Source organism: Daphnia pulicaria, chromosome 4 (assembly GCF_021234035.1).
Source record: "Daphnia pulicaria isolate SC F1-1A chromosome 4, SC_F0-13Bv2, whole genome shotgun sequence".
Taxonomy (NCBI): domain Eukaryota; kingdom Metazoa; phylum Arthropoda; class Branchiopoda; order Diplostraca; family Daphniidae; genus Daphnia; species Daphnia pulicaria.
The window spans coordinates 11,055,096-11,076,050 of NC_060916.1; the positions used below are offsets into that span (position 1 = coordinate 11,055,096).

Here is a 20,955-nt window from a genome sequence, read left to right on the forward strand (position 1 = left end):
CTTTAGCTGCCAATAGCCACAACAGTACTTCTTTCATTATAGTCTGATAGGCCGTGAAATTAACTTGTTCGTTACTGCTGCTCTTCCAACTCGCTTAACAATCGAAATCAGCCAAATTAGAACACATGTGAAAATAAACAAAGGTGAAAAATTTACCGAAGCGCTGGAAGATTCTGTCGTTGTCTCTGCTGGACTGTTACCATTGGCTTGAACCAAGGGAACTTTGGCATGAGGTAAGCCTTGATAAAAAAAAAAGCAAATTTTAAGTGAGAAAGTTGGGATAGCTGTTTGCAGTGTTATTATACCTTTTATAACAACGAGAAAAGATTGTAATGCCTTTTCGGGGAGAAAGAGAAACAACGTACATTTGAGTAGGAAAGTTGCGGTATTTGTTTGCACAGTTATTCTTTATCAGGCAAAATATTTTGGCAATAATTGGTCATGTGAATAAGCAGGTATTACAGGATATCGATTTGACGTCAAATTAATTTCACATGGCTGGTCGCGCTCGGAAAAGCAAAAATAAACCAAGGTAAAGAAATGAAATGTAATACGGCAAACAATAAATTTAAATCGCGCTACAAAATCTCGTTCGGAAATGCTAAAATTCACTGATCGCGGTCGGAACCAATTAGAAGGATTTTTAACGAGGACTTTTTTACTTTAAAACGAATGCTAACCTTAAACCTTTTCTTTAAATTTGTTACTAGCTTAAATTGTCTATTTCTGTCTCAAAATTAACCATTTGGGTAGACAAATAAAAATTAAGTGAAAGAGTGACTCACATTTTGTTTTTGAGCAGTGCGACGATATTATTCAATTTGACAGGCATCAGGTACGGTGTTCGTGACATTCCTTTCCAAAAAGATGTTCAAATTCAATAAGATTTCAAAGAATTCAAAGACCGTTTTTTAAATCAAAGAATTCAAAGAATTCATTACCGGTGGCAAACCTGCTCATTCCTTTTTTTTAAAATCAATAATCTTTGTCACTCCGGATGGCGGAAGACACTTGAGGAATTCCGTCCCAAAAAATTAAAAAAAAAAGGAAATTTCCAATCGACTTTAATATTTCAAAGGCGAGTCTTACGTGGAGAAAAAAGGAGGGAGAGAGCTTTCTATATGCTTTCAACCATATAATTTCATCAGCTTATCGATTTTTTTTCATTATTATTATTATTAGCCTACTATTATTTTGGGGCAGCCGAAGCGATCCATCTGCCGGATCTCTCGTCGGCGGGATAGAGATCCGGACTCTGGCCGACTATAAGACGTCATGCCAAAACGATATGGGATTTCACGCTGCCATGTGCCTCAACTTGTCCCATCCAATTTTTCACGGCCAGAAGGATAACCTATTAACGAAGCTGCCACTTGTGTCGTTCCAGAACTGTCAACGATGACGACAAGTGGCGAGCAAAGAAAAATCAACAATTTTCTCATTTTTTTTTACCCCGTTTCACCGTCGATGACTAGAAATCAAATCAAAACGATTCAATCCCGCCGGATGTGTTTCTACGTAGAGGAAAAAAAATTGAACATTGAATTAAATAAGACCAGATTAAATTTTTTGGGGGGCTTTTTGCAAAAAAGGCAATTTATAGGACTATAAATATCCAGTCCAACTTATTATCCAGTCCTATATAAATATCCAACAACCCACTGCGCAATTCGGCCCGCGTTCAATCTGATCCGCTTTTTCCATGAGGCGAGCGTCTCCGAAACGACGCAGAGCATCCGGACGGCATCAATTCCACCTTGGGGGTTATTCACCGGTTATTGGTGAAACTACGTGAAAATCGCTTCGTTCTCGGCAAAACTGATGCCGGATGGTGATTTGAATTTCACGCTCCGGTTGGTTCCTACAACCACCTACAACCACATCAAGGCGAAAAGAAACTCATAAAACACCTAGTATCTTGTCGCCGTAAACAACTGAGGTTATTCAGGAGAAAAAAATTCAAATGTCAATGTTGGACCAAATCAAGTCTTTCCTGAACCCACATCCCTAGAAGCAATCGATTGGCTGGTATATATCAAAGTGCATGGTGGAATGACGCCATAAATCGAGGCATGGTGTAAAGAGTCTTCTTGTTGTGATGACAATGATTTGCTTCAACAGAATCAACAGATTTGCCGCCAACTGTTTTATAAGTTAAATTTGCTATATTTAAAAAATGCTACCATTACTTAACATTATAAAATTTTAAGGTGTTGCTTTTAAGCTGAAGAGATTTTTTGTAAGCCTTGCATGGTGGATTTCCCACATTTTTTGCTTTTTGCTTTTCTGCTTCCGTGCCGGTTAGTTCTTTTATTTTTTAAATTTTTTTTTTATTTCTAAATTTATACATTTGCACCAGCACTAGGTCGCGTCCCTGGTGGTCTTGTGTTCATGAATGAACGAAATATGTATTTTAATATATTGAAGTTATTTATTTTTGTTGTGATCTGGATGTCTCTGGCTGGACTTTGTTTTTTCCTAATTATTATGTGTGTCAAATTGTTATGAAATATTAAATATGAAAAATCATTTCTGGGCGGGATGATCTAACCATAGTTGTTACTTTCACGATAAGAATGTTTTAAATTAAACTAAAATTAGATGAAACAAAATATACCGGTACTGATTAACAAACTTGTTGACGATAACAGTTATAACGAATTTCTTGAAATGGCCAAAGGTAAATGTTTTTTTCCACAACACAAAAAAAAATTTGGGGTTTCAATATACAATTTCTAATCCAAAACATGTTTTGTTTTAGATGAATTGTTACCATTTGGACGACAACCAAAGCCAAAAGAAATTGAAAATGGGACAGCCAGCATCAATTCGATAAAGTAGATGTGGTTTCGAAAAAGTAGATGGAAGCGTCTCTTCCAATCCCTTGAAAGCACATAAGATACATCATGATTGACTTTTTGTCAGGATTGGATGTGTTCACATCCGAAAGATAAACGAAAAAAGAAAACAAACACGTTATTGACAATAAAACATTGGATGAAGGGAAACCGGCTAAACGAGTACAACTCACCTTTTGGATTTAACAAACGCACTATCTCCAAGTGCTTGTTGGCCATACGAAAAGCGTATGCAAGGCGTGCGGTTGGTGCCGGCTTTCGGAATCGATGAATCAAGGCAATAAAGGCTAACCCATCTGACCACGAAGTTGTAAAATTGGTTATGGCGATCTCAGCGTATTTCTGGATTGGGAAGAAATAAAATGCTTAATTTAAGTCCTAACAGTCGACTGCAAAGAAAAACGATTTGAATGCCATCTCGCGTTAAGAATATTTAATTTTTTCAAATAGTTCAGACTAAAACTTTGTTTTGTTATTTTTTTTCCATTCAAAACAAACAATGGAAAATCACGAGGAATACAAAGTTGAGGCAATTCTGGATATGGGGTAAGTTTTTTCAAGATTTATCAATTAGAATTCCATTAAAGTTTCATTATGGTTATCTATTACAGAATATGTCCAAAAGGCAAAACATGGTACCTTATCAAGTGGATTGGGTACGAAGAATCCACATGGACTTTTTACAAAAATGTGGGCGATGGATGTCCTGATATAATGAGAAAATTCTTGAAAGAGTAAGTTTTTGTTTTTTTATTTTTATTTTGACCACAGCTATTATATTACCTTACATGTTACAGCTTCAAAAAATCCAACCGTGCACCAGTTGAGTTGGTGGTAACCCATCCATTCACTGCGGAGCCAGAAGAATCCGATGAAGATTTTGCTAATGAAGTAGTGGAGCCTCCTCCGCTTCAAAATGAGAATTGTTCACCAGCTTCATCTTCTCATTGTTATGGCCAACATTCTCCTCCAGCTTCATCTTCTCATTGTGATGGCCAACATTCTTCGCCAGCATCATCACTTCATCTCCATTATACCTAAATTGCCAAGACGGCGACCAGCTCTCTATCAGAGGACATCGTTGAATATCTCGCGCATTGTCGCTACGAGTCAGTGTACGCCGACACCATGGCGACCGTTGCAAACTCACCCGCCTAGGCTGACTACACGCGTGTCAGAGTATGGTATTTGAAAGCGCCCAATGAGATGTTTCTCCAGCGAGTAGACGACGACGATGCCATTCGCCAAATGCTGCTGGCCGTTGATTTGGCTGCAGAGACTGCACGGCCTCTCTCGGAGCCCAGGGTAGGTCAACCCTGTCTCGCTTTCGTCAGAAACTTTTGCGGTGTTCTCCACTCGGCGGGAACTGCTCTGTGGTGTAGGGTAGTCGTGGAGACTGTGCTGTCGCCGAACGTCACTCTTTTATTGTTGGACTTTGGTAAGGTTGTCTCCATGAAAGTTTGCCCATGGAGCCTTCGAAGAATGAGTGCGGATCTCGACCAGATCCCGTTGATGGCCAGGAGACTGCACGCCCCAGTGTCATTCCGTACAGCGAGGGCAAGTGTTCGGTGGACGCAATTTCCTTTGCAAGAAGCTTTTCTCGAGAGGGCACTTACACTCTGTCGTGTGTAGGAGACGTCGGCCTGCTGACGGAGAACGGTCTAGACTGGTTTGTGATGATGCAGAAATTTCAGCACATTACATTTGCTCAGCCTCGACTTCCACACACTATTTCATCTTTAACTGGCAGTTACTGTAAAGGAAATTGAATTTGTGTTACGTTGCAAGCTGGCGTCCAGTTTTTGAAACACAAAAGCATGCTAAACCTCTCTCTGCGTTGGGTAATTGTTTTTTGGTTTCCCGAACCGCAACCGTCAGCTATCTAGTCTGTAACTAATTTCACATTTAACGGAATCAATTTTATTTGAAATTTTTATGTTTGTTTCAAGATTTACAGACTTGTTGCAGTCCTTTCGGTACCGTCCTTTGGTAGGTTTACTGTAATTATGTATTTTGATATGCGTTGCCACAAAAGAGAACATCTCTAGATGCCGGTGCTAGCCGAAATGAGAGCTTCTTTCTTCGTCTTTTGCGGCCCTCTACCGGACTTTTCTACGCATCACTTAACACAAACAAACTAAGCACATATTAAAGAGTTGCCAGATTCCAAAAAATCCAAAGGGACTCTTCACATCGTATTTCCTTGACATTTCAATTATAATTCTAGAAGAATTAGCTTTAAAGCTAATGCGCGTGTTTAAAAGCTTTAAAGAAATTGGGATCTTCCTCATCATAAAAAATGATAGACGTTATGGTTATTTCCATTTATTGGCTTACAAATACACAATCTTTAAGGCGGATATGTAAATCTCGCGCAGTTTCTTTTTTTTTCATTACATGTCTTATTCGACCATTTACATATTGAAAATGACTAAAAGAAGTGTGTGTTGTATTTTATAAAACTTTTTGATGTCTCATAAGTGTTATACCCAAGGATGATAAATTAAAAACATTGAAATAGTAGCCACGTAGCGTGTATATTGTCGTCAAATTTTCGCAAAAAGTTTATTTTTTAGCGCTAGAGGGAGGTAAAAAACAATCGGAAAAATAATCGACAAAAATTAAAGGCAAATCAAATTTTTCCCACAGAAATTTAATTGCCGATTATTTTTCAGCGATTATCGCTACCAGCCGATTATCGGCAAAAAAAAAATCGCGCGGTAAGTCTGAAGCAACGTATCCCAAGGTAAAAAAAAATATAAATGTTAAACTTCAAACCCGCTCTATATTTTGGGATGAATTTTATTTTGATCGAGATAGTACAGTCGAAATTAGAATAAAAATGAAAATGAAAATAAACATATGTATTGGTATTAAAGTGAATGAGAGGAGAAAGCTCAACTGAGTAACGGAGAAAACGGTACCATTTAAGTGTGTCCGGACGTGCCCCGTCCGGAAATCGCCGCTTGGATGGCGAAACACCGTTTCCCGCCCGACGAAAGCCTTGCAGCCAAGAATGAAATTGTTGTCGAGGACATCCATCGCCATTTGTAACTCACTGCAAAATGAGACCAAGTGTCAACCAAGTTTGCAGTTATGAGTGACCTAATGTGCAATGCAATGAAATGAAATGACATTACGCTTCATCGGTGAATGACGCGTAGGCCAGGGCAATGTGATTGCGAGAATCCCTCTGCACCGTGCTGCCGTCGATGTCTTGAGCCTTGGCGTGATCTTTTTTTATATGCTGTCGGGTTATCACCCATTCAGCGATGCGCTATCAACCAGTGAGAACGCCATTGTAAGAGGTTTGCTACTTGTCCAGTTCGTTTTTTTTAGTTATTCTCAATACTCATTATTGGCCTTTTTCCCAGGTCATTTTCGATTGGAAAAAAATTGAGATTCCGTATCGGCTGAAAGATTTGCATTGGTCCAAAAAATGTTGAAAGTGGCCCCTTTAGAAAGAGCTACAATAGAGGACATTCTGGAAGACCTTTGGATGAAAGACACCACAGTGGCAACATTCAACAAGATGAAGCTAATTGCCTTTGCAGATTCCAATGCCATCGATAATCAACCCTTTTCTTTACACAGTAACATCAATGAAAACGAGTCTGTTGAAGAATCGGTGCCGAAACGTCAACGGTTATCTTCCTGCTAGAAAAAAAAGGTTTATTATTTTTTATTTGAGAGATCGATTGTTGTCTCAACAGTTAGATATGTTTGTCATCTTGTTACCCGTAAGTTCTCTTCTTTAAGAAACTCTTTATTTAAAACCTAGTTCCTCATGTTCTCCAACCCAACTTGGTTTACTAATTGGACGTAGTGTTTTGGAAGGTTTCATTGTTGACAATACATTAAGTTTGATATTTTGCTGCCAGAAGTTAAAGAAGATTTTCAAAATATAGAAAATAAATAAACCTTGTTTGAAAACAAATGTATTCTTCCATTATGTCATGAAATACTCAATAACAATTAAGAAAACGTAGTGCGTACAAGAAGAGGCTTCAATACATTGAATTTGGTAGTGTTTTGAAATTCATTCAACGTTCAACTTCAACAGACTGTGTTTTATTTAGTTTACTCTTTCACCTCGTACTACTTTTCCAAATTTTTAAGCAAATCGTTAAAATTTTGTTCTGTACTAATCTGGTACATATTGCTGGCTGGCTGGTGGCAGCTCACACTGCTTGTGGAAAAAGCAACTTTGGGTAAATGACGTCCTTCTTACTTTCCCACCTCGTCATTTCTGGAGTTGTTTTCTTCCCACACAACGACTTCTAGCTGGTTAAACTACACGAATTCCTCAGAGACATCGTTGACTGGCACATTGCGTAAGTCAATGTTTTATTTATGATTCATTGTTGGCTATGTGTGCCTCAATCGTGGATCACACCGCTCCTATGGCTTTTCATTGTCTTCCCCCCTGTTCCAAGAAACAGTGACAATTTCAGATATGAAGGCCTAGCTGTCCTTCGTCGTGTTCAACTGTTCTTCTACAATCATATTCTGTGTTCTTTTAGTTTACTATTGGCAAAACTGGGTCTCTCTGCAGTTTTTCTTACACACAACTTATGCATTGGATATTTTTGTTTTGTTTTTGAGATATTGCTTTCACCAACAGCGCTGTCTAACCCTTTCCGCAATTCCCGCGGTTTTTTTCCATTGCCCACGCTTTCTTACGTGCGTGCTTTTCTACACTGGAAATATGTGTGTGTGTGTGTGCGTGGTGTAGCGTTTAGATTCCGTTCTTACCGTACATTTGTAATAATTATATTTTCAGAATTTATAAACTTAACACTCACTTTTTTGGCATTGGCACTTGCAAGTCTTAAAAACAGGAATCACCTGTCAGTGTCAGTCTGTCAGTCGGCCAGTTCTATTGTTATTTAAAACATGTAAAAAACGGGAAACACCAAAACGGAAACGTGTTTGAATAAGCCGGTGTATTTTCACGGGCGTGTTGCTGATTGCCTGTCAGCAACAATAAACGCAAACGGCACACAAAAAACCCACAGAATGAATCGGTGGGGGGGGGGGCACACAATGGCCGCCGAACACGCGACTTTTGCGAGAGGGTTGGGTGGTATCCAGAAAGGAGATCCGGTGACGGGCTCCGAAATCCAGGACTCACAAAACACGAAATACACGCATATATATACACACACACACACACACAATCTACATAAAGACCAGAGTACATACCAATCTGCACGGAAATTAGCAGAAAAATGGAGGAGACACGGGTGGAGATGTGTGTTGCACGACGCTTAATTGGCGCGAGCTAAATTATATCGGACGCTCTTGGCGGGCTCAGGAACGCCAACATAAGCTATTCGTCTTAGGCATTGTTGTTACTTGGAAAAGTTGACCCTTCCCTCCTAGAGTGAGTAGTGCAGTTCTCGAACGGTTGGCGCAATACCCAACGTAATTTGCTCTAGAATACTGTCTTATCTATATGTTGTAAGGGAATAGTTGGGACGGCAATAGTACGGATATTTTAGGGAATAATTAGATGTTTTAAATTCATTCATTCCTTCATCATAATGATGGTGTCAACAAATAGTTGATCGACCAAATCGTAAAGCCTACCCCCTTGCATCATAAATGAAACAAGGAATGGATTTCCATACATGCGTTTCTAAGAGTGACTGAATGAATTGTATGTGGCTCTAGTCCACTGAATTCCAGATTTAGGTACCCATGTTCTGCATCGTTTTCTAGTAAAGTCAACACTCCTCAATTGATTTAGAGGGATTGGGTTTGTTTTCCCATTTTGATACAGAATACTTTAACTATTCCCTTGGTCAGTATTGGTTCAGTGACTCTTGCTCGACTTGTCGTTTAACGTGGTTCTATTGCCAAGACTCAAAACCGATAACAGTAAATGTGAGAGTACTTAACCTAAGATTCCAAGTTCAGGTGATTAAATTATCTTACTATTGTATTTGCATTCCTGTCAGTGGATATCGTACAGGTTTACCTACATTGGGCAGCAGCTGACTACGTAACACTGCTAAACTCTTCATAGTTAATTCCTTATATTGATTTCACATGTAGTAATTGTTACCTTAAGTATTCCAAGTTCAGCTGTAAAAATAATGTTGCAATATTTTGGAACATTTCTGAATGGTTATAATAGACATTACTGTCAGTGAAGGTTCCCCGTTCCTTACCTGGAAAATTTTAGCACAAGTATTGTAGGTTTTTTGTATTGTTTCTTTCAAAAGATGAGAAGCATCAATAAGTTCAAGCATTAAAATTTATTTAGTTAAGTTTATTCATGCTGTCAGTTGAGGTATTCCAATTTAAAGTGCAGGCAAACATGAAATATACAATTTGTCACGTAACACTGCTCAGCTGCTATTTTGTCTTTTATTATCCTTTCATATTCCAAAATTTCAAACTTTAGCATAATGTTTGTAAGGGTATTATCTTCTCGTGGGAAAGTAATTTCTGGGTTAACTTGACGTCGTCGCATAGTTGTTCATAGTTGCACGCATATAGTTTGCACCATGGTCATTCTGTAAAATGGCAGATTAGGTCTAACCGCCAACTGTTAGAAATTAACCATTAGTAAAAAAAGTTTTTTTGTATATGTTAAATAAAACGTTACCTTATTCCAATCGTTGTGCAGGCCTTCGCATTCGTTATTTGTACGTAAAAGAAGGTTGGAGCACGACCAGTGAGCCGGAGTCCAGAATCGACCTCGATTCCAGTTTCGCTCCATGTAGTCCAGTAACCTACCCAGTTCTGGTGGTGCCGTAGTCCGCAAGGAGTCGAAAACCGATGGTATCTTCTCAGCTAAGTAATAATAACAAATTCAGAATTATAATCGTGAAAATGTAATAAATTAAATGTTACCTGGAAGATAGGCAAGGCAGAGTAAATGAAATACAAAGTCCCGAACTGGATTAGGGCCTTTTTTGTGGTATTCCACTGAAAGTTTGAAGTCGCGGATTTTTTTCATGATGGATTGGCACCAATGAAAATTGCATCCCAAGTGGACACAATGGGTGAAAAATTTTCTGAAGCAACAAAGATGGCTCTTCCGAAGTCGGTGACGATACGTTGAACCCTAGGAAGGGACATGATTTCCTAAAACATACGGCAATAACATAGTTTGAGTAGCAAGTTGTGTAACAACAGTTGGAACTCAAGGGACGTGACTTTCTTTGTATCTGGAAGTAGATATTTCAAAAATAAATTTCAAAACTATGAATGAAAATAGAAACTCTTATAAATCTAAATTTTCCTCTGCCTTGACAAGTTTTTCTAAAGTAATTTTTCCTTCGTGCTTTCTTGTAACTTCTTTCCCCCGAGCTACACTTCTTCTTCAACATGTTTCCACGATTTTCCGGGCAATTGTCAATTGTCTTGGGCGAAGAATTGCTCAAAAACTTAAACTCATCTTCAATCTAAACGAAAAATGATCAATTATAGATATGTTGTCAAGACTGCTAACACTTCTTGGCTAAAAACTTACAGGTCCATTCATTACAGTAATGAATATTTGTTTAATATTGTAGTTGCTTTGACCTTGCCTTTAGCTATAAACTTCCTATGGCTTTTACGAGTCATAGCAAACTTTTCCAACATCTCTTCTCGGTAGTTTTTCCGTTTAATTGGGGAATCGAGCACCTGCTCACGCAGGAATTTTTCAGCATCAAGAATGTCTTCAAGTGAAACTAGTGTTCCATAGCTAAACAATTGCGTTTCAGAATCCCGTCTGAAACATAGTGCTTAGGTATTTTATATAGACATAAAATGTTTGGCGGTAGAAATACTCATTTGTTTACTAACATCATCTGTTTTCTCCTGCTAGAGGGATTCCATACCTTGGAAGGAATGCGTTTAACTCGTCTGCAAAGGAAATGCAAACAAAAGATATTTCCAACATTTTTGAAATAGCACAATTTGCTGCTTTTTAAAATTCGGTTAATAAGTACTATTGTTTGAAGGTTTGGCGCTAAATCTTTTCCCACGAACAAAGTAATCCAGTGGACCCTTGATATGTATGTCCATCAAAAAACAAATCCTGTGCATACACAACAACAAGATCTATTATAAAATTGAGGTACACCAAAATTATAGTTATATACCCATGGACTTTTTGACGATGTGTTTTCTGTTGAGGGGTACAAATGTTCGATGGACTTGTCCATCTTTAAAAACTCCTGTGCTGTAGGAAATTTTTTTCGACTCTCACCTAAACTTACGAGAATCTGCAATTGTACGACAAGATAATTCTAGACTAAAAATTGTGTTAAACATTGTTATGTTCATGAAAATTGCCGAAAAAGAAATTTTTTTAAATTTCTATTGGACAGAGATTCGGAGGCCGAGTATTACCCAGTTTATTGCACCTAACTTTGACTTTTTACATATGTACATGAGGAGAGTTGGGGGAAAATTTACAATAGAAAATTTACATCTTTGTATGGAAACTGGGCCTGACGGCAGCTCTGGTGCGGGCAGACAAGTGGCAAAGCAACGTGGTAAAACAATGCACCTGTCCGGCTTGGTTAGACCTTGAAGACCACCGGCCAAGCTATGTGTTCAAGAAGGGATTTAATTACGCTACAAAACATGTGCTGTCAAATTGAACTACTGCGTCATACCGATCAGTGTAGATTCGAAAACAAACACAATCAAAAAACAATTTTACGTGATACCATATCTAACAGAAACTTGTTTATTAGGAATGGACTTTATCACAACAAATTCCGTTATATTTAAAGGTATAGCTAGGAAACTTTCATGCGTTGTAAACAAGAAAATAATTCCAATTGAAAGAGGAATTTAAAAAATTAGACAGTAAAAAGTAACGCTGAAAGGTGTAAAAATATCAGTAAATGAAGAAGCCGACCCAATTAAAATAGAAGATACAAGTCTAGATATACACAGAGAAAAAAAAACTAAACTGATAACGCCCACATCACGCTCCCATCCACCTTGCTAAAAACAAAGGAGGAGGAAAAAGCCATTCCTTAAAAAAAAATTAAACATTAGGTCACACTACTGAAGCATCCGTGCCAGCCACAAAACAATTAACACCAAGAAACTCTCGGCGAGATCATCATTACAAAGAAAACAGCCACCACTACAAGGCCAATATTGTCTCGGGAGAAGGTCGATTGACGATCAATTTCCGCCAATGGATCTCACGCCGCAATTGCAGGAGGATAATTCACAATGGGACAAGAAAATTATCGCCTTCCTAATCCCCCCGTCCCCCAAAAAATGGATTTTCAATTCAAAATTCGATTGATTTACAGATGCAACAGATTGTGTTTCATGAAGTAGCCGACAAAATCCGGAATCAACAAGAACAACTGGCCGGCAGTCATTGCTAAAAATTCGTCGTTAATGGATCAGCAAAAAGGATTCTAGAAGATAAATCCGATTCTCTTTGCAAATTCTTCCAAAATTCTCTTCGTCTCTCTTCTTTAATCCAGTTACGTTCCACAACCCTTATACTATGTAAATTGAATTCATTTTAAATACAATTCAATATTCGCTGTTTCAAGCTGTCGAACAACTGCAGAAACCACAAGAGTCATCAGTCGTTTCGTCTAACATAACTTACTTTTGCCATGCTAAAAATTCGTCCAGTTCGTCGTTAATGGATCCCCAATAAGCAGTCCTACTACCAGACTTGAAATATCAATTTGCTTGATAATCTGGACTACATTCTCAGAATCGACATCTTCTGATCTGGAAGCGGGTATTGGCAAATTGAGATCGAAGAAGCTAGACGACAAACCTGAAACAGCCTTCTCAACAGAAGATGGATATTATTAATTTAATATAATTCCATTCGGTCTAACAAACGCACCTGCTACTCCAGCGTTTTATGAACGAAATCTTGAAATCAGTAATTAGGAAATTTGCGTAAGTAATACCTTGACGACGTAATCATATATCCAACCACTATAGAGATCTGAAGCATGTTAAACATATAGACCAAGTATTAGCAGGGTGTCCTCTCATAACATGTCTCGCTTTTTCAAGAGTTTCAGACTAAAAAAATGAATTCCCTGACTTTGGCTAACGCAGAATATCACAAAATAATTAAGTGACTAGCCATTTCTGTATTGCATTTTTCAAACATGAACTTAACTAGGTTAAAGGGTCTGTGTTTCCACTTTAATTTTAAATGATTTCGGAGAAATTGAGACAGGTTACTCGATTAGTTTGGGGATGACTCGAGAAGGCTGAAATAAAATCTACATGTGCGATAACTGCGTTTCAAGTCGTCTTCTTTCCATTGATAATTGTTCCAAGTCTAGCTCCGTGAATTTCTGTTTATTTTTTATTTCTTTTAACTTCGCAACCAACGACTTTCTTTTCCGCTATTTTGTAGAATAACTGGCCTCTTGCCTCTTCTTGTTCTCTTCAAAAGCCTACCGATAGCGGAAAGTGTTGGAATTATTCCATGCGCACCATCTAGACATGATGTGGCACCACTGTATGGTCTGTCGTCTGCTATCCTAAAACCACGCTTCTTGTCAGTTGAATAGCGAACTAGCTATCTTCAATAAACGCTAGCTCTTTTCCCTTGCACTTTGTTAAGTAACCATTCAACATCACTACATATCCCAGGTATATAATTTATTAACTGTGTGAATAATTATAAGATGAGTGTGCCTATTAAAGTGATGTGTTGCACCCTCACTTACAATTATGTCAAAATCCTACAGGTTATGGGCCCAGCTACGCGCTACCTACCTCGTGGATACTAAAGAATGAACACATCCAAAGATGTTTCTCACATTGCCAAGTTTGATGGCCAAAATTATTCATTGTGGAAGCTGGGACTATGGGTCCTGCTCGAACAACACAACCTCATCGACATAGTAACTGGAGATTACACCATCCCTCAAATGGTAACAGTTTACTACAGCAATATAAATATGCCAATCAAACTTGCAGTAAAGACCCCATATTTACAAATGATAGATGGAAGATGCTGAACGTGATGCTCAACTAGCAATCATAGCAGAAATCCAAGATTGGAAAGAAAGAGACGTAAGAGCTCGAGGCTACATTCTTTCAACAACTGAGGTATCAATCTACAGGATCACTCCTAATATATACAATCCGGTTGATAACTTTCCTACATTATATATGTTTATAGTTGTCACAACAACGACTCCTCATTGATTGCATAACTGCACACCAAATGTGGACTACACTCACGGCTCAACACCTTGAAAGGGCATCTGACAACCAACACGACCTGTTGATGCGGTATTATGACTACAAATACCAACCTGAAACCGACATGAAGAATCATATTGCCAACATAAAATCCATTGCCCACCAATTGGGAGAAGTTGGACGCCCCATAGAGGAGAGAGAGCTGATCACCAAGATCATTAGCACCCTCCCGATTGACTACAAAGCTTTTGTCTCTTCATGGCGACATGTGGCAACAGAAAAGCAAACTTTATTGACTCTCACCTCCCTCATATTACAAGAGGAGAGAGAAATTACGAAATGGAGGCCAAAGTCAAGCGATAACAAGGATTCTGCTTTTCACGCCCAAAATCGTGACGAATCTCAGGGATACTCGAATCACTATCAGAAACGTAATTATATAATATAGTTATCATGATTCAATTTATCTAAAGGTTCCAATATTCTCAATCAATTACAGAAAGAGGAAGGGGAAAGAACCACTCCCAACACACTAAAGGCTTGAGTCGAAAAAGTGGACAAGACCGGAACAAAGGAGACAAACCGATGCACTGCTCATACTGTGACAAGACAAACCACGAGATAGAGAGCTGTTACACCAAGAAACGTCATGACCGAACTGATTTCGAACGTGCTGAACTAGCCAAGAAGATGAAGATGAATGACGGGTCTGCCAAGGTGGCATTTGCTCAACATAGTGAAAAACTTTAAACTTGAATCTAAAAAGTGTTGTATTACATTCCAGAAATACAAAGAGACTCAGAACTCCAGCTCATTTCCTATCACATCTCGTCTTGAAACTCGAAGTACTGGTGATTGGTTTGCTGATTCCGGAGCGACACAGCACATGTCGGATCAGAAGGAATGGCTCGTTGATTTTGTAACTGTACCAGATGGCTCCTGGAACGTCGACGGAATTGGTTCGGCCAAATGTTCAGTTAGAGGCTACGGAGACGTCAATATCTGGACTGAAGTAAATGGTGACAGGAAGCCCGCCACCATCAAGAAAGTCTTATACGTGCCAGGGCTAGGCATTAACCTATTTTCTATTGCCGCAGCCACAGACCTTGGATGGAAAGTCACATTTGCTGACACCATGGTTCACATTTCCTCAGAGAAAAACACCAAAATCATAGTCGGAGAACGAGTAGGCAGAAATTTATATCTCTTAGCCATTCAAGCTCGATACAAGGAGGAGCCGACAAGCTTTGCACTGGCATCCTCTGTCTCACCTGCCATTTCCACGTGGCATCGTCGCCTGGCACACCTAAACTACTACACCATCGTGAAAATGGCGTCAAGTGGTGTAGTAGAAGGTCTGGACCTAGCAAATAAAACCATTCCACCAGAACCTTGCAACGGTTGCGCATTTGGCAAACACCAAAGATCACCTTTTCCCATTGGCCGGAATCGAGCAACTTACACTGGAGAAATGATTCACGCCGACCTCTGCGGCCCAATGGAAGTGGCATCACCAAACGGGTCCCTCTACTTTGCCCTATTCATTGATGACTACTCAGGATGGCGATTCATCTCATTTCTTAAGGCCAAATCTGAAGCCGTGGACTGTTTCAAAGAACTTATCCATGTCATCCGTGGAGAGACAGGCAACCTGGTACGCACCTTCCGGACGGACAACGGCGGAGAATGGTCCAGCCACGAATTCGCCACTTGGATGACCAACAAAGGCATCCGCCATGAGACGAAAATTCCACACACACCCGAACAAGACGGCGTGTCCGAAAGAGGCATCAGAACAGTGACTGAAGGCCTACGAAGTTGTCTTTACGACACTCGTACCCCATTGGAATCATGGAACACCGAAGTGGTTAATGGAGCGGTAAATCTTATCAAAGAAAGTGGACTCCCGAAGTATCTCTGGGCTGAGGCAGCGTCATTCACCGTCTATACACTCAACCGCGTGTTAAGCAAAGTCTCACCCGTGACCCCTTTCGAAGCCTGGCATAACAAGAAGCCCAACTTATCGCACCTGCGTGTTTTCGGCTCAATCGCTTTCATCCATATTCCAAAAGCTGAAAGACGAAAGCTGGACCCAAAGAGCACCCGTTGCATCTTCGTTGGTTACAGCCACACCCAGAAGGCCTACAGATTTTGGAACCCGACAAACCGAACAATTAAGATCAGCCGGGACGTCACGTTTGACGAACATCATCGTCTTGTGGGTATACCAGGGGAACCCCCCGCCTACAACAACCAGAAAGCTCACTCACCGACCCTCGTCCAAGTCCAGGAGGAGCCATTGGCGGCCACCAGTGGTCAAGAACAACCTATCATCCACCTAGATAGTGACCCTCAGACCCAATTGAATGAAGAGATGCAGCCCAACCAGCCTACCGAGCCCAAAGCTCCTGATGAAATCGACGTAAAACAGCAAACTCAGCCACGTCGCTCCCTCAGAGGTCGAGTCCCCATCCGAGAGTGGAAGGCATGCCCGGTTATGGACCGACCCGAAACCGACAACTCCTACATTCCGCTCAACTACCAAGATGCAATGAACTGCCCGGCTGCCAAGAACTGGAAGATAGCGACTCAGGAGGAGTATCAGTCGCTGATCGACAATGGAACCTGGTCCATTGTCTCCTGTCCGAAAGACCGAACGCCCATCAAATCGCGCTGGACATTTGACATCAAGCCTGGATTGAATGGTGAACCACAACGCTTCAAAGCCCGATTCGTAGCTAAAGGCTACAGCCAACGCCCCGGGATTGACTTCAATGAGACATATGCCTCTGTCGTCTCCCATGACACCTTAAGGATCCTCTTGTCCGTTATTGCCACTGATGACCTCGAAGCACTCCAGGTCGATGTCAAGACTGCCTTCCTCTACGGCCCCCTTGAGGAGGAGATTTTCATGGACCAACCTGAAGGATTCATCATCCCAGGCCAAGAAAGCAAGGTGTGCCGTCTCCACAAGTGCATATACGGACTCAAACAAGCATCTCGTGTCTGGGGAGACCTGTTCACCGATTTTATTGAGCATCATGGCTTTCAAAGGAGCGAAGCGGACCCATGCCTCTTTTCCCGAGTACGCGGAACAGAAAGAACTTTTCTAACCACCTGGGTAGATGACGTCATTGTTGCCAGTAATCAGCAGGAGGCCATTAACGGATTCCTGATCGCCCTTGGTGAAAAATTCCAGTTTCGATCCCACCCCCTACAACGATATGTGGGCATCGCAATAGCTCGCGATCGAGAACAGAGAAAACTCCACATCTCCCAACCAGAATATATCTCCCAGATAGTGAAGAAATTTCACATGACATCATGTTCTCCCAAGTCAATCCCGGCAGACCCAAATGTCCACCTAGTCAAACCAACTGAGAAAAAGGAAGAAGAAAATGCTTTCCCGTACCGAGAAGCCGTCGGAGCTCTACTCTACCTAGCGCTGGTATCACGACCTGATATATCCTTCGCGGTGGGTCAGGTGGCTCGTTTTGTTGAAAGTTACAACCTCTCCCATGTCAAAGCTGTTCGCCAGATCATCTCCTACATTCACGGAACCCCTAACCATGGAATATGCTTCGCTGGATCAAACATAAACCATCTGGTTGGGTTTTCAGATGCTGACTACGCGGGATGCCAAACAACTCGACGCTCAACAACTGGAAGCGTCTTCATGTACAACGGAGGAATAATTGCGTGGTGCAGCCGCCGTCAAACCTGTGTGGCCCTGTCCACCACCGAAGCAGAGTACGTGGCCGCTAGTGAGACCGCGAAAGAAGCGATCTGGATTCGCCGCATTCTACCAATTTTCCAACAGGGCCCAGAAGCGCCAATTGTCATCAAGTGCGATAATCAAAGCGCAATCCAACTCGTATGCCACCCTGACCAACGTCCAAAGACGAAGCACATTGCTATCCGCTACAACTTCATTCGCCTACAACAAGCAAATGGAGAGATCAAAATGGAGTTCACAAGATCGGCGGATCAACTTGCTGACATCATGACAAAGGCGCTAACAAGCCCCCGTTTTCATTCCATCCGTGAAGAACTAAGCGTCGTACCGGGATTCATCTAGGACAGCAAAAAGGATCCATCATGTCCACCTGAGGAGGAGTGTTGGAATTATTCCATGCGCACCATCTAGACATGATGTGGCACCACTGTATGGTCTGTCGTCTGCTATCCTAAAACCACGCTTCTTGTCAGTTGAATAGCGAACTAGCTATCTTCAATAAACGCTAGCTCTTTTCCCTTGCACTTTGTTAAGTAACCATTCAACATCACTACATATCCCAGGTATATAATTTATTAACTGTGTGAATAATTATAAGATGAGTGTGCCTATTAAAGTGATGTGTTGCACCCTCACTTACAATTATGTCAAAATCCTACAGAAAGTAGACATGCCGTCATCATCTTCTTTGAAACTGGAACGTCCAGTACTCTACCATAAAAATTGGTGGTGTCGCTAATTCTTCGTAGATTGACAAGGGGCTCTTCATGAAGATTTTGAAAGATAAAAGTTTCGTTGACAGAAAAAAAAAACTTTCGACTTGAGCCCGCCCGTGGCTATATCAAGTGGTCGTAATCCATTGTTGGATTACGATTTTTCGGTAACAAAACACTTTGCAATGTGGATTTACGATCTGGTGGTTAACTTGTTGGTTTTCGGACCATCTTGACAATCAAGTGGTCGTAATCCAATCTTGTCCTTTTTTGGACCGTTGGGAATGCTGTTAGTAGAAAACCGAAAGAGGTGTAAGTTAATTAAATGTCAAGATTTCGTTTGGCTTATGGCTTATATTGTTTTATTAATCTTGATTGTTGGGCTTTTTTTAGGCATGTGAAGAAGGACACCAATCACAATTTTAAACTAGGAACAAGGCTGGTCCAGTGAAGATTTTGTGAGCACGGTCCACGGTACACATCAAAGTAGGCGAAATAAAATCGTCGGACGAAGGTATAGTCTTAAATAATGCTAAGTTGCAATAAATGGCAACTGTTCAGCAACACAGAAGAAAAGTAAGACTGATCCACAAGATTATTTGGAAGAAGAGGGAATATTAATCAAATACAAATATAAAATGTACAAATAACAAAGCAATAATTACAGCAGTACCGCACTACATTTTGCAACCCATAATACAGGGTCTACACTGCAATTTCATATTTGTAGTTATTGAAAAAATTGCGAAAAAATGATAACCTTTTTTATGTGTACATCTAACTTCTGCTGTGCAATGCAATCCCTGTAGAAATTCCGAATAAAATGCTATTCAAGAAACGTTAGTCCTCATTTATTCACGAACGACATCAATTCGCTATAGCTTTTACCTTCTAAAAAATGACAAATAAACCAGCAAAATGATTTCGTGTTCTATCGAATCGGTAGGTCAATATAGGAATAGAAATAAGAATGGTCGGAAGTCAGTAGTTCCGTATCCCCTTGATTTTTAAATAGCAATCCAGTTAGCGCGGTAGTGTTAGCAATGCGAATTGTAGTTTTTATTTTTTTGCATTCCAGTGATACAAATTTTGATGATCACAATTAGTGCTGTTCTGTAAGTGAAAATACGTTAGCAATTTGAAATTTGAATCATGGATAAGCAATCGAACAGTCGTCAAACAAGGGATTCTTTGCTGTTAAATGTGAGTTGTGGGGACTAGTGGCATGTATTTTGAATTGAGGTTTGATAATTTACATGTCCAAGATTTAAAACAGAAATTGGGTGGAATGCTTTTCCACTTTGCAGATGATGTTGAATGACTTGCCCATGTAGCATTAAATACGCAAAAACTACTTGCCGTCGGTCAGAGCGTGAGTCCACGGCATGCATTTAAAAAGTTGGGATACCGATATCAAATTGAATCGAACTATAAGTCATACTGCTAGTTTTTTTTTCTTCAGAAGACCTTCATCATTCCGATTTAATTTAATGTAATTTGAAAAAATATACCGGCTCGATGGTCTAGGGGTATGATTCTCGCTTAGGGTGCGAGAGGTCCCGGGTTCAAATCCCGGTCGAGCCCTGATATTCATTTTGATTTTGTTGATTAGGAACTCCTGTAATCCATATTCTAGAACGTGGTTTGTGTAAGATTTGGTAGCTAATTTCATCCAAAAACTTAATGCTATGATGCAATAGTATCTCGTATACAAGCACCTGGCATTCAGCAAGTTTTCATTTCGATTAAGAAGTGAAAGGGTATTTTTTTACAGATAGCAGAATCTTAAAGTTTTCATTTATTCATTAGCACATGAAAGATAATTATTTGAGGATGGCGGTATCTTTGATTTCAACTTACAGGTTTACCTATTCACAATTACTTTAAATCTTAATACTTAACATCGAATAACATCGGCTCAATGGTCTAGGGGTATGATTCTCGCTTTGGGTGCGAGAGGTCCCGGGTTCAAATCCCGATTGAGCCCTATTTGGTTAATTTTTCTTTAATGTGTTCCTATTACAGATTTGCTCGAGATTTGACTTGTTGATCAGTGTCGACTGACGTGACTGTTGGCTCACTTGGCTGTCGTTCAGCAATGCTCACTTGTGGGCCATCCTTTCGTATCTTTGAGGCATGGGGGAGTTGAGCCTGCTCCAGCTACCCGGCCAGCATCATTCGACTACATAGCCGACTTGTACTACCCCAGCTGGTTAAAGTTCAAGCCAGATTTAAGCAAATAAAAGTTCGCCGTTCTAATTTTGTAAGCATATACAGTACCTACCAGAAGTTTGGAAACGCCCGAGAGAAGCTTATCTAGAAAGCTGATTTTCGTGGCGTTCCCAAAAATCCATTTTTTCACGGGGGACAACCAATTTTTTTTTTGGAAGTAGCCATAATGGTCGGCTACTTCCTGAATTGTTTTCAGATTTTTATATCTAGGGGGAGGGCATCTACAAATGGATCTAAAAGTTTGGAAACATGC

At 40.2% G+C, this 20,955-nt stretch overlaps 2 non-coding genes across 2 annotated transcripts; both read left to right on the forward strand.

Moving 5' to 3' along the window:
* The first annotated feature begins 19,982 nt into the window (after positions 1-19,982).
* Positions 19,983-20,054, forward strand: Trnap-agg. Its single transcript has one exon. It is a non-coding gene; the product is annotated as a tRNA-Pro (tRNA).
* Positions 20,055-20,385: 331 nt separating this feature from the next.
* On the forward strand, positions 20,386-20,457 carry Trnap-ugg. The gene has a single exon. It is a non-coding gene; the product is annotated as a tRNA-Pro (tRNA).
* Positions 20,458-20,955: the final 498 nt, after the last annotated feature.